Source organism: Manis javanica, chromosome 8, assembly GCF_040802235.1.
Source record: "Manis javanica isolate MJ-LG chromosome 8, MJ_LKY, whole genome shotgun sequence".
In the NCBI taxonomy this organism is placed as follows: Eukaryota; Metazoa; Chordata; class Mammalia; order Pholidota; family Manidae; genus Manis; species Manis javanica.
Window position 1 is genome coordinate 67796604 of NC_133163.1, and position 14778 is coordinate 67811381.

General features: G+C 37.2%; 1 long non-coding RNA gene across 2 annotated transcripts in view; it reads left to right on the forward strand.

Moving 5' to 3' along the window:
* LOC108405330 (uncharacterized) overlaps nt 1-14555 on the forward strand; it is a 165986-nt gene extending 151431 nt beyond the window's left edge. For both annotated transcript variants that reach the window (XR_012120883.1, XR_012120884.1), the window contains 2 exons: nt 13119-13254; nt 14366-14555. This is a non-coding gene — a long non-coding RNA (uncharacterized lncRNA). The remainder of the gene's footprint in view (nt 1-13118; nt 13255-14365) is intronic.
* The last annotated feature ends 223 nt before the right edge of the window (nt 14556-14778 follow it).

Consider the following 14778-nt stretch of genomic DNA (forward strand, 5'->3'; position numbering starts at 1 on the left):
AGGCAAATTGAAACAAACATGTCAAGGTCTTCAGCCACAAAGTAACATAATTAATGCAAGGAAATTAATTTAAATGTGTCTCAAAAGCTTACAATAGCATTTATTGGTTGTCCTTTCTATCCTCTCCTACAATAGGTTAAAAGTTTTCCTTTCGTTCTATTCTCTTGTCCAGTAATGGTATTTTTGGTTATACCTTTGCCTTAACAATACCTTCTTAGCTCTGCAATCAGCAAACTCTCCCCACTTGAATTTGAGGTTACCTTTCCTGTCAGACTTTGATCATGCCACTTCCCATTTGGAAAAGTTCAGGATGGTGTCTATCTCATTGTGGATGAAGTCTAGGATTTTAACCTCAGGCTTTCTACTGCCTTGATTCTTACCTACCAGGCTGGCTGCTCTGACTATTCCACATGCAGAATAAAATTCACAACTTTTTCAAACTTTCATGAAAAATCTGCAAAAAAAAATGAGTCACTAAAAGAACTCCTATCTCCCCAATTTCAGCATATTCTGAAAGATAGTTCAGGCTATATACTCTGATCTCAATGCAATAAAATTAGAAATTTACAACAAATGGTAGGGAAAAACAATCGCTAAGTGAAAATAATTACTTTTGAAGAGGAGAGCAGAATTTGGTGGGTAAGGGGGGATGTAAAATGGGATTTTCATTTTTTGTAAAACTCATACCTCTCTACTGAGACTTTTGTAATATTACCTCTGTAATTAAAAATAAAAATCTATAAAAAAAGCAATTAGCAAGTTATTCCTTCAGTAAATAAATAGAACCTCAATTGTTCTCTTTATCTTCTATCCTCATAATATCCCTGTGAATATCATAGAGGTAGGCATTATTCCACTTTAATGCAATGAGAAAATGTGGTACAGTTACACAGTAGGATAAAAGACTAAGTGGCTGAATCACTTTCTTCTTCTGGGGGATTTACAGGATGAGTCTACATCACACTAAGATACCTGTTTTATAGAAATACATAAGCAAGGATATGCATTTGTTAATGCAAATAAGTCAGAACTACACTATAAAGACAGAATACTAAATTGGAACGTTTTCCTACTTAAATCTACTCTAATATTGCATAGCTCTGGGAGGAGCGGGTTCCCCACCTATGGCAAGTTTTCTATGAAATTGGAGAGATTGAAGAAAGGCAAAGGCAAAAAGTTGGGGGTAAATGGGCCTACCACGTTTGTTCTCACTGCAGTCACAGGCAGCTAGGTACAGGCAGCTAGGTACACGCAGCTGGGTCAAGTGTACTCCCCACCCACTAGGTTCCCTGCTCTCATGCTCAGGCCTAATTCTCCGGGAGCATGGGGATGCCATGACTCACTAGCCCTCTCCTAAAGGCCCAGCTCCTTGCTCCCATCCTTCAGGAGGAACTCTGGGCTGGTCCCTGGTGACTGGAGGACGTCTGACCAATTATGTACCAGGAACACAGGGAGAGGAGAGAATGGGTGTTTCCTCTCTACCCCTCCCCTGGGCAGGTACTCCTATGACCAACCAGTGGCTCTGTCACTGGTAAACATTCCAGAAATGTGTAAATATTGCTCTTATTATATACACAATGGGTGCTATTAAGGCCAGGTGAGAATACTGGTCAGAAAGTTCCATTTTCCCCACATACTGTGAACAAAAATGACTTTTTTTCAGACTTTTTATTGCCAAGGACAAATTCTAACTGCTGATGGAGGTAGTATAGTTCACTACATGCCTCATTCTCCAAGAGGTAAATGGATGATTCTTATAAGGTACACAGCTTTTCATTCCTTGGAAGGAAATTCTGTGTTTGAGAAAGCCTATGATCCCTTGTTTTGACAAAAACATCTTTTAAAAATAAATATCTTAAGTATTAAAAAACAATGTTTTTCTCTAAATAACAGAATATATGAAATAATGAAAGTCATCTTTCCTATTCAAAATGAAATCACATGACTTTTTAGGAAAGGAGTTCAGAGTTCAAATCCACAACCCATTGCGAAACACAGATAGTTACTTTTCAGTATTATTCTCTAGTGCCCCTCCTTAATGTACTGAGACTTCCTGCAGTATTCAGAATCCTGACTCCTCTCGCCTTCCTTGATTTTCCTCCAGGAATCTTAAGTTCCTTTCCATTCTGCTATACAGAGCAATTCATATCTAGTCAATCCACCTCCAAAAAAGTTCAAACTCACACCCATCATGGGCTCAGTAGAACAGACCTTGCATATAATGGGACCCACTCTCTTTGGAAGGAGTTGGGATTTAGGTCTCAGTAGTTGACAGCTTGTTTTCTGTGGCCCACAAAAGGTAATGCACTTTTCTCAAGGGTAAATTAGAATGAGGAATGGCCTATGCTACGAACTCTTTGAGTCACAATAAAATACAAATATTTTGTTTTACATTTCTGTACACTCTTGTGCTGTGTTATAGAAACATGACTTCTTTCTCCAAGGTGATCAGGAAACCCAAGAGAACAGCAACATCAATTCTAGAAGGAAAATATTTACTTCATATGTGTGAGTTCAGCTATCAGAATTTTAAGCTAATTTAGTAAAAGTCATTTTTATACAACCAAGTCATAAGTTTGGCACAATGTAAAATATAGGGGAAAGGTCTCACTGCTATAGCCCTTAAAATTGACTTAATTACATTTGTTTCAACACTTAAAAAATATATAAATTAGTAGTCATGGAATGCCAAGCTTAAAATATGACTCTCAGCCTTTGCTAACAACTGCCTTAGCAATTTTGCCTTTTCGGTAAAATGGGTTTTGGAAGTCTGGGATATTTTCAAGTGCATTCTTAGACTTCTTTATTACCTGGAAACCCCTTGCAGAGATCCCGGTCAGGACACATTAGTGTATTCTGGAGAAGTTCAGTTTGTATAGGTGGATTCCTTTTGAACTTCAGAGAAGATTCCTGTTGAGGCACCCAGTTTGGGTGGCAGAAGGGTATTGCAGAGGATTGGGAGAAGGAAACCTTTAATATTATAAATTATAATAAATATGTATTTGGTCTTCAACCCCTTTCCAGGCACAGAGCTCCTTGGAATTTCCTAAAAGATGAGTGTTAAAAGCGATTTTGTTATGTTAATGAGGCTACTTTTGGAAGGCCCCTAGGTCACCTAAGAACAGGACTTGGTTTCCAGGGGAACCAACCATGTGATTAGAGGGTTGGCACTTTTAGTTCCCCATTCCACCACCTCTGGAGGGGAGTGCCTGAGATTGCATTCAATCACCAGGGGCCAATGATATAATTAATCACTCATGACTATGTAATGATGCCTCCATAAAAACCCAAAAAAGATGGGGTTTTGAGAACTTCCAGGTTGGTGAACAGGTGGAGGTGCTGAGGATGTGGTGCACCTAGAGAGTGAATGGAAGCTCCATGCCCTACCCCATACTTTGCCCTGTGCATCTCTTCCATTTGGCTGTTTTTGAATTGTATCATTTTATGATGAACTGGTAATCTAGTAAGTAAAATCCTTCTCTGGGTTCTATGAGCTGCTGTAAAAAATTAATCAGACTCAAGGGGGGAGTCATTGGAACCCCTGATCTATGGTGGTTCATCAGAAGCACAGGGGACCACCTGGACTTGTGACTAGCATCTGAAGGAGAATGGGGTAGTCTTGCGGGATTAAACCTTTAACCTGTGGAATCAGATGCTCTCTCCCAGTAGACAGAATTAAGTTGAATTGTAGGACACCCATTTGGTGTCAGAGAATTGTTTGGTGGTGTGGGAAAAACTCTTCCACATGCTGGAATTTTGGGGGCAAAATCTTAAAACCAAATCTGCAAGAAAGAAGGTTTGAAATCATTAAACATTGGCAATCCAGTCTCACTGACAACCCAATAAGTTCTAACAATAAATTCTAGGCAAAACTATGGATGAGTGCTGAAAGAGCATTAAGATCCAAGCGAGAATTTCAACACTGAGCAGGATTTATTAAACACCCACTTGTGCATAATAATACCAATCTAAATGCTGTATGCTTATTTTTGTATACCTGAAAATTTCCCTATTAAATTTCTAAATTTCTATTTTCTTTCTTTGAACTGCATTCTTTTTACCATTTGTTCCAGCAGCATAATTCAAGTCTCTGATCTAGTGTTATCACACCCCTCCCTCTTTCCCTTCTCTTTACACCTGTTCTGTGTTTTTCTCTCTCTCCATTCCACCCTTCTCTCCCTTAGTTTCATCTTTGTCTCTTTATTTGATTCAAAGGGGGAACTTGGTGGAGTTTAGGTAAAGGTTATTGCATCTGATGTCCCTTATCTGCCCTTCTGGGCCTTGTTTAGGAATCACCATCCTACCTATTCTCAGTCTAACAGGTGATTTCATAGCTCTTGTGAAACCTGAAGGGATTTTTGAGGGGCCAATTGGTCCTGTGATCATGGATCACCAACCTAAAGGTAATACTTGGAGTCAGGACCCAAATAGGCCCCTAAGACTTGGGTTCCATTTAAAAGAGAACATCTTCATGTTTCTCAGCTGTCCCAGCCCTTGGCAATTCCAGATTCATGGGGTTTCTTTCAAGAAACACCTGTTTGCATTGCAGCCTGAATTTGTAGCAAACTATTTCTACACAGTTGGAAATAACATCAAATTGGCTCTTTTACCAGGCACGCTGGACGGGCACATTTGGGTTTCGTAGATGTTTGTGTGTTCTTGTGGTGTGAAATGCCTTTATTTAAAACAAATACATTTTCCAGCTCATTATCCCACAGTGTGAAGCCTAATTCTGTTAAAAATAATTACAATGGCTGAATTATTTTGCTGAGAAAAACAGGTATCCACATGCCACTCTGAATCCAAACTTTGGGTTCCAACAGGCTTTTGATGCATCATCCCAGGATATTGTGGCTTGAAAGTTGAAATATTCCTCTAAAGTTATGCTGTAAATGTTTTTACTGATTTGTTGATGGAAAATCCTTACCAATACTTCCAATAAGTATATGTCACATTCCTCTAATAACAGAACAAAAGGAGGAGGTTTCTTTCATACTATTTTCTTTTTATTTACTCTTAAAAACATTGAAACTCATTCAATACTCTAGTCTTGTTGGGGTAAAAAAAGTTTCAACTTATGACTTGCTGTGTCTATATAAAAAATGTCTAATTTGCCTTGGTAAAACAAAAGTAAAAATCTGAAGAAGGTAGAGAACTTTAAAGATGCAGAAATTCCAGTTCTCACAGAAAGTCTGAGACCTTCAGGTCCATGAACCTCTGCCAAGAATTTCAAACCAACCAGCCTATAAATTCTGTCCATATTTATTTTTGTGAGGACTACACAAGGCACATTTGCATGGGTTATTGTTCCCTCCATTTTTAGTTTGAAGAGAATTAAAGAACTGGCATGTGAGGGAGATGGTGAGTAAGAGAATTGAATACTCTGTTCAGCAGAAATTTTTTTCAGTGTCTGGATCATGTTATTCAAGTTATTAGATTTGATCATTAATTCTCAGTAAGGTTTCAAGATTAAAGCAGTCATGTTATCCAGGGACACTGGAAAATTACTTCAGGAAAATACAGTTTTTGCAGTAACAGTTTTGGTGTGCTACAAAATTTGGACTACAACTGCCTCGGCTCCCCTAGACAGGACCCTGGATAGTGAGGCACTCCGTTTTCCTGGCCCTCAGGATGCTCCATAAATAGTGCTGTGAGATGTTGGGAAAGGCTGCATTTTAAATCCTCCTTTTGGTGATTCACACTGCAGTTTAACATACTAAAAGTTCCAAGAAGTTCTGCAATAAAGTACCTTGTTTTAATTTATTTAACCCAAGTTTCCCAAACTCACATAATCATGGTGCCCTTTTTATATGCAATATTTATTAACATTCTGGAATTCCACAGAAGGAATTCTATTTTTGGCTTAAAAAGCTTTCAGTTCTGAAAGATTTCCAGAATTATCTCCTGATGTACAGGTAAGAAATATCTTATGTGCTGATATTGCCAGAAGTATCCTAAAATGTTAGAAGATCTGTGAAGGCCCAGGATATTAAGAGGATGTTGCAGTGAGTAAAGAAATATGTAATTCAGTCTGAAATTTGGTTTAGGCTCTTCTGGCAAAGTTGTCATTCTAATTTCTTTTAAAATGATCACAATGTGTTCAGGTGTAAGCTATTGTTCACAGAAACTACTGTACTTGTACATGGACTGCATTGCTAGAAAGTAAGGTACTGTTTAAATGTTGCTGGGAGTTTGATTTTAGGGGGAAAGAGTCCAAAGCTTATATTTAAAAACTTTTATATTGAATATATATTCTTTTAAAAAGTCTATAATAGAAAAGTTTGAATTTATCCCCCCTCCCACCTCTCTCTGTGCCCCCCTGCCCTTTGGCTTATTTTAAAAGCAATTCTAAATCATCTCCTGTGCACATGGTAGTGTAGGTGCTACTAGGGGATAAGAAGAAATAGAAGGCATGATCCCTCCCTTTGAGCAGCAGATCAGAAAAGACCTCAGGGTGGATTTTTACTGATATATTTAGAAAAGGATTTTTACTCCGGCTAGGTAGACTGGCTGCATAGAACAAAGAGGAAAGATGCATGTAGCAGGAGGAAACCTGGTCTTGTCTTGTAGTCAGCTAGCACCGCGTGCACAAGTCACTGCTTGCCTTGAGTGAAGTAATGGTTACCAGCTCTCAGCTGCATGGCTGCTTGCTCAGAGGGTCACTATCTGCCCCTCGTCTGCCACAGGAGCCCCTTTGTTACTTTTGATATGGATGTATTTTCTTCCCAGTTTAGAAAAGTTCAAGTACAAGAGTTTTGTTGAAGTCTGTAAGGAAAGAACTACTTATGAAGCTGGATTGACAGGAGAAAAATCTACAAGAAATCTAAAGCCTGTCCCTCTGATGGAAGTGATGATTTTATGCAGGATAATGGAAAAAAGCATTTTCCAGTGAGGTCATGGTTGTGTTAATGAAAAGCCTTTTTTCAGTGGTATTTGTGGGGCCTAAAAGGGCTCATACTTCCATCTAGGGAGGGAAAGAGAATATATTGGATCCTTGGATCTTTCCTAGCCCTGGAAAGGAAAGGAGAAAGAGGAATATTTTCTACTTTTCTAAATAAATCTTTTTATTTCCTTTTGGGAAATTTGGCTGGTTTGGGAAAGGTAGGAGTAAAGAAGTGCAGGGAAAGGTAAGGAGGGATCAGAGTGGCTCATGACTGCTGGATGCCTAGTTAAACTGATAGCCCTGATCACTCACTACTCACCTTCCTCTCCCCGGGGACACAGTCAGCTATTTCACAGTGGCCATTAGACTTGAAAGATAAGAAAAAGTACACATTAAGGAATATTATTTCTGGTGAAAGATTAACAAAACAGTACTCTTTTGACTCTGCTATGGACAACCTTTTTTTTTTTTTTTTTGTATGTGCTCATTATGAGGGACTTTACCTGTAGGCTATAGCTAGTTAACCAATTAACTGGGAATTACTCTCCAAGAATTAACTAGGGCTTTGCAGTCCAAAAAAAGGAAAAAAAAGCTCCAAGAAGAAATGAATAATTTAATTTCTATTGAAATTAGAAAGGTATTGGAAATTTTCCTGGTGTTTTCTGGGATTTTGATGTGTCTTTTCAAGCAAAATCAAATCCTGGATTTGCTGCCATAATGCTTACATCAGTCTCATAAAGCAATTAGGTGCTTTTTAAATGAGGCAAGAGGTTTTGTTTAATGTTAAAAACCATGATCTCTCTTCTTAAACTATAGAATCAGTGCTTTAAAATGTAGCCATTAGGGGATGTATGACAGTGTAACTATTCAAAGGGAATTTTAAATTGGTATTTAGGTACACTTAAAACACAAACCTGAAAAAATGCCCTTCAAAAATACGTTGAACACAAGCTTTGAAATTCTGTTGTCACCTTTACTAAGATATCTAAAACTCATACAGTATAATAAGAGAACTAATGGGAGTGTAAACAGTTCATCTGTTTTAACTAGAATCATTTAACTGCTTAACTCTTTAGATTATAGCAGCTAAGACTCAAATTTTAAGACCTAAAATGAGTAAGCAGGTATGCTATCATGTATTTGTAGTCAGTCCCAGTGGCAGGGATTATTCAAAAGTTAACCTGAGTATAAAGTTATTTCAGTCTCTAAGAGTACAGTGTGCAGCCCAGTGACCACAAAGGCTGAGGTGTGGTCCTTGGGCCAGGAGGCTACCAAACAGACCTTTCAAATGTGGTCTGACTGAGGGGCCTCTGGGAATTGGCTGATGAACTAAAGAACCCTGTGGGCTACCAATCACAAAGCAGCCTAGGCAGTGCAACATAGCAGTAAATACAGGGCACTGCAATACCTTACTGAGCATCTAGCTCAGGCTGGGGTGTTCAGCAAAGGTTTCTTAGGAAGTGGCTATCTTCCTATGAAATGTATAATAGGGAGGTTGCTACCCAAGTGCAGATCAACTAAATGGCAGTTAGCACAAGACTTCATAGATGATGGCTACTTTGTAGTACAATAATATCAAACTTCACATGTGTGTGTTGCTTCCAGTTTAGCAATGCTTTACAGCATCAGCTCATATCGATTGAATGTTACCTACTTGAATTTCTCCTCTTCCCTTTTCCAGACACAGTAGGATTATATCTTTCCTAACCCCTTGAACTAAATGTGGTCATCAGATTTGCCTTGATCACAGAAATGTGAACAGAAGTGTTGTGTATCACTTCAGGGTGGGTGTTTTAAAAAGTTGTATGCAAGTCCCTCTCTTTCCCTATTGTGACAATTCAGGAAGCCTGTGTCTAAATGAAATGTTCCTCAACTGGGTCTTCAGTCACTGAAAAGCAGACCTTCCCTTTCAACCTGTAATGGACATGTGGTGTGTGAGAGAAATACATTTTGTTGTCTTAAACCACTGAGATTTTTTTTAACTATGTTACTTTATCCTCCCTGAGAGATACAAACATTCATCCATAATTTCTCATATGAACTCTCCTGGTACCTGGTAAAGGAAGTCAATGCTGAGGAGAATGCCGAAGCTTCTAGTGCTTTTTTTTAAATAGACTGTTTTTTTAGGAGCAGCTTTAGGTTCATAACAAAAGTGAATTTAAGATACTCCTCTTCACTTCTGTTCACATTTCTGTAAGCAAGGCAAATCTGATGACCACCCTTAGTTCAAGGGATTAGGGAAGATATAGTCCTACTGTGTGTCTGGAAAAGGGAGGGGGAAAAATTCAAGTAGATAACATTCAGTCGATATGAACTAATGCTGTAAAGCATTACTAAACTGGAAGCACCACACACATGTAAACTTAAGATATGGGAATTTCCAAGTATCTGCTGTGCCCACACCTGCATATCCTTCCCTATTATCAACTCATTACAGTGGTTCACTTGTTACAATTGATGAACCTACATTGACACATCATAATCACCCAAAGTGCATAGTTTATATTAGGGTTCACTCTTGGTATTTTAGGGGTTTGGACAAATGTGTAATTACATTAACCACCATTGTAGTATCATACAGTGTATTTTCACTGCCCTAAAAATCCTCTGTGTCTGTCTATTCATCCTTCTCTGCCCTCAGCGCCTGATAATCACAGATCTTTTTACTGTCCCCATAGTTTTGCCTTTTCCAGAATGTCATGTAGTTGGAAACATACAATCGGCAGCCTTTTCATATTGGCTTTCCTCACTTGGTAATATGCATTTAAATTTCCTCAATATCTTTTCATTGGCTAGACAGCTCATTTTTTAGCATGAAATAATATTCCATTGTCTGGATATACCACTGTTTATTCATTTACCCACTGAAGGACATCTTGGTTGCTTCCAAGTTTTGCAGTAATGAATAAAACTGCTGCAAACATCTGTGTGCAGATTTGTATATGGAAATAAATGAATTTTCAATTCTTTTGGGTAAATACCAAGGAGCACGATTGCTGGATCATCTGGTAAGTGCATGTTTAGTTTTGTAAGAAATTGCAAAACTCTTTTCCGAAGTGGCTGTACCACTTTGCATTCCCTCCAGCAATGAATGAGAATTCCTGTTGCTCCACATTATTGCCTGCATGTGATATTGTCACTATTCTGGACTTTAGCCATTCTAATACAGTTTATGAGTATCTCATTTTAATTTGCATATCCCTGATGACATACAGGTGGAGCACCTTTTCATATGCTTATTGCTGCTTGCGTATTTTCTTTATTGAGGTTTCTGTTGGGGTCTTTGACTCATTTTTCAACTGGGATTTTGTTTTCTTATTTTTGAGTTTTAAGAGTTCTTTGATATTTTGGATAATAGTCCTTTATCTGATATGCTTTTGCAAATATTTTCTGCCAGTTGCTGTCTTGACTTTTCATTCTCCTGAGGGTATCTTTTGCAGAGCAGAAATTTTTAATTTTAATGAAGACCAGCTATTTGAGTCTTTCTTTTATGGAGCATGGCTTTAGCATTGTATCTAAAATGTTATTGCCACACCCAAGATCATGTATGTTATCTTTGAGGTGTTTTATAGTTTTGTGTTTGACATTTATGTCTATGATCCATTTTGAGTAATTTCTGTGAAGGTTGTAACATTTGTGTCTAGATTCATTTTTTTCCATATCCAGTTCTAGCACCATTTGTTGAAAAGACTGTATTTGCTCCACTGTATTGCTTTTGCTCCTTTATTAAATATCAGTTGACTGTATTGATGTAGATCTATTTTGTGGCTCTTTTTTGTTGCGTTGATTTGTCTATCCTTTTGCCAATACATACTGTCTTAATTACTGTAGCTTCTAGTAAGTCTTGAAGTCAGATAATATCAGTCCTCTGACTTTATTTTCTCCTTCATTATTATGTTGGCTATTTTGTGTCTTTTGTGCTTTTTGCACCTGGCATCTATTATGGTGGTCCAGTGGCCTTTATTTGGTTCTTTCCTGATTATTGACTGCCAAAAAGCTGAGTTTTGGTTCCATGGGTTGTTCCTATGAAGGGGTATCCATTGCCTCCAGACACAATCTAAATGAGCCAGATCCACAAGAAGCATTTAAGTAATAATAATTAAAGTCCATATGTTATTATTAGTCCCAGAATGAAATGATCAGAATTTCAAACACATTTCAACAGACCTAAGATCATCTCTTAAGTTACAGTTTAAAATAATCCAATAACCAATTTATATCAATGTATTTACTTTCTAGGCAGGTAAAAAATACAAAATTTACTTTTTCTGTCCTTGTTTCTGACAGTAATGCCTTCCAGTCACCTAGGCCTAGTTTACTCTGTCACTCCTCACAGCCCCATAGACCAAGCAATTGCCAAGGCCTACTGGGTCCTGTTCCAGAGTTCCTCTCATATCCATCACTGTCTTCCCACTGAATTGCCAAATCTTAGCTCATGCGCTATTCATCACTTTCTGCATTCCTCTGTCTTTCTGATTCCAATTTATAAGGCTCCAGTCTACCCTCTGTGTTGCTATTGTTTCTTTTCTAGATCAGATTTGGAGTTTTAGTTAAAAATGGGAAACCAGGACTCATGTGTTGATAAAATTTTAATATCTCTTATGTTATTTCTACTTTCTGGGCTCATTCTCCCCAGAATAAGCATTAGTATTTGAGCTTATTGTTCCCATCACAGAAGAGTTTGGTTAAAAACTTTGACTTATGTAAGAAGACACATTGTACTATATGAGAGATATTTTCCCTTATTGTACTGGAAACACAATAACAATAAAACAAAACTATCAGGTCAGATTACATTTATTAGTCTTTTCCAAAAAACATATTGGACTCCCTGTTCCCACAGAATAAAGGAATTCAGAGATATCTAAGCTTACTTTTAACTTTACCTACTAGTTTGTCCTTCCAAGTAGAAACTAACTATTCCCTAGTATATTTCATATAGTGTATAGTACATACTCAAAATAAAAGTTTTTAGAATTGACCTGCTAAATGAATCATTTATCCTAATGACTAATATTGGATATACAAGAACCTTTATTTGACAAATTTGCTGAAATTTTAATGAACTTTCAGTAAAATATAATAAATATCTTCAGTTGAAAAAGAACAATGGCCTCAGTTAAACAATGCTAGTCATTTCAGTACAAAATCTCATCCATAAAATTAATGTAGAGTTAGGCCAAATGTCATGTATAAGCAGCAGCTTCTTCCAAGATAGTGAAGTTCAGTGCAAAAGGCATTTCATGTAAATATGGTGGAGCTACTAAACCAATGGTAAGGGCTGACCATAAACCCAGTATTTAAAGAACATATAACATCACTCAAGTGAGTCCTGGATCTGCCCTTCTTGGTGATCAAATGAAGGATATGAACAAGGACTATGCAAAGAGAAGACAGTTGTTTGGGAGAAGCTGGGAAAGTATCTTGGAAAAAGTGGGATTGCACCAGACCTTGAAAATTGGGAAGGGATTGGAAAGGATACAAACAAAAATACTAGGGGTGGGAATAAATCATTAAGAAGCCTATCTGATGGGAATCCATATTAGGAAAGGGGATTGAGATAAGATGCAATAGATAGGTTAAACTGGAATCAAAGAACCCTGAATAGAAAACTGAGAAGTTTGAACTCTACTCGGCCACAGTTTCTCAGCTGGGACCAAAGGTGGAAGCAAAACTAGGAGAGTTCATTACCCTCTTAAATGCCTTATTGTCACCTACTGTAGGGAGCTGCTGTTTGGGTGGAGTGCTTCAGTTGCTTTCGGCAAGAGCAAGTATTTGAAAACCACTCCTGTAGGCAATTAAGTCATTGGAAGTTCATGAGTAGAAGAGTTTAGGCCATATAGTTGTATAACCAGACAGTGAGCTTCACACAGTTTCCTAAATTCCTCGAGCTTCTCTGGAATGACTAAAGAAATTTGAGAGATGGAGGTAATGGATCCCATACTTGTCTTTTTTACTTACTACTTATGACATATTATAGGTTTACAACCAACAGAAGTAATGTTGAAAATAGTTCATGAGATTTTAAACAGAAAATATAGAATTGTGATATTCATGTCCATTATTATGGGATCATTTTTGCCTCTTAATGCACAGGTGATGTTTTTATACTTTAAAGAGAGATTTCTCTGGGTAAATGTCATGAAGTGAACTGTATCTCAGGGCAAAGGTATGGCCAGTTTATGAATTTCTTGTAAAAATCAGTGAAGAAGTGTTTCTTTCCATCTGTTCTAAGTGCTGCACCTGAAGTCTGGATCCAAGTCTGAAGCCTGTCAACATTTACATGCTGATTAATCCTATAAAATTTGATAGAGTCATTCCACTACAACACCTGGAATAATTGCACAGTTGCTGGCAAAAGAGAGCAGAAGGTACTGTTAAATATGCCAATCATGGTGTAGTTAATAGTTCCCAGAAATTGCACTAAATACTAGAGTCCTGACCTTTTTGTTTATTCACAACCCATTTTCTTTGTATTTTTCTTCCTTTGATTTGATTGTTTGTTGCTACATTTAACAACAACAAAAAGAAGCAAGCCACCTACACCAGAATCCTCCCTTCATCCATTAAAATTAAGCATTAATAATAACAGAGTCTGAGAGAACAGCACCTCAGTAAAATACAGGATGGGGGCTCTTTCATGAGCAAGATAAGTCTGCTGGCTTCCCTGTGTTGGATTGGGCCCAAGTCATGGTGCACCCTAGCCTGGTAGCAATTCTTTGTGGTAAATTATGCTAAATTGTTATTCTAGGGTACCTTTTGGTTTTTATGTTTTATTAATAGTGCCTTCATTCTCATATCAATTCTGAGAGCCAAGAAAAAAAGAAAGGACACAGGTGTTTTAGTTTCTCATTTTACTGATAGAAAATTAGGACACAAAATGATTGTAACATTTTTCTGTAGTTAACTCTGGTTGAATATCCAGACAACCACCTATGAAAAAAATATAAGACACTGTTCTACAGAAATGAATGGGATAATAGAAAGTATGTAGGTTTTAGCACAACAGACATTGGCTAGTTACTTAAGCTTGTTGATCCTCAATTTTCTCATCTATAAAGCACTAATAAAGATGTGTATACATTTGTACTGAACATAAACTACTCTTCTCACTATATAATTTGCTCAGTTGTTACATTTTCTAAATTTGTAAACTAGTTGTATAATATGTTATGTATGAAGTGCTAACAATTTATTAACACCTGTGCAAACAATATTTGCCTTTTAATAAAGCACAGGTATTTTTTAAATTAGCAAATGGAAAAATTGGGTCATCTATATAGATTAAAGATACCTGAAATTATTTTTATAAAAATAAGATTGTATAGTAATCAAGATAATTTGGTACTGGTATAAGAACAGAGCCACAGACCAGTGAAACAGATTAGAGACTCCAGACATTAACCCAAACATATATGGTCAATTAATATTCGATAAAGGAGCCATGGACATACAATGGGGAAATGACAATTTCTTCAACAGATGGTGCTGGCAGAACTGGACAGCTACATGTAAGAGAATGAAACTGGACCATTGTCTAACCCCATACACAAAAGTAAATTCAAAATGGATCAAAGACCTGAATGTAAGTCATGAAACCATGAAACTCTTAGAAAAAAACATAGGCAAAAATCTCTTAGACATAAACATGAGTGACCTCTTCTTGGACATATCTCCCTGGGCAAGGAAAACAAAAGCAAAAATGAACAAGTGGGACTATATCAAGCTGAAAAGCTTCCATATAGCAAAAGACACCATCAATAGAACAAAAAGGTACCCTACAGTATGGGAGAATATATTTGTAAATGACAGATCTGATAAAGGCTTGACATCCAAAATATATAAAGAGCTCACCCACCTCAACAAACAAAAAACAAATAATCCAATTAAAAAAT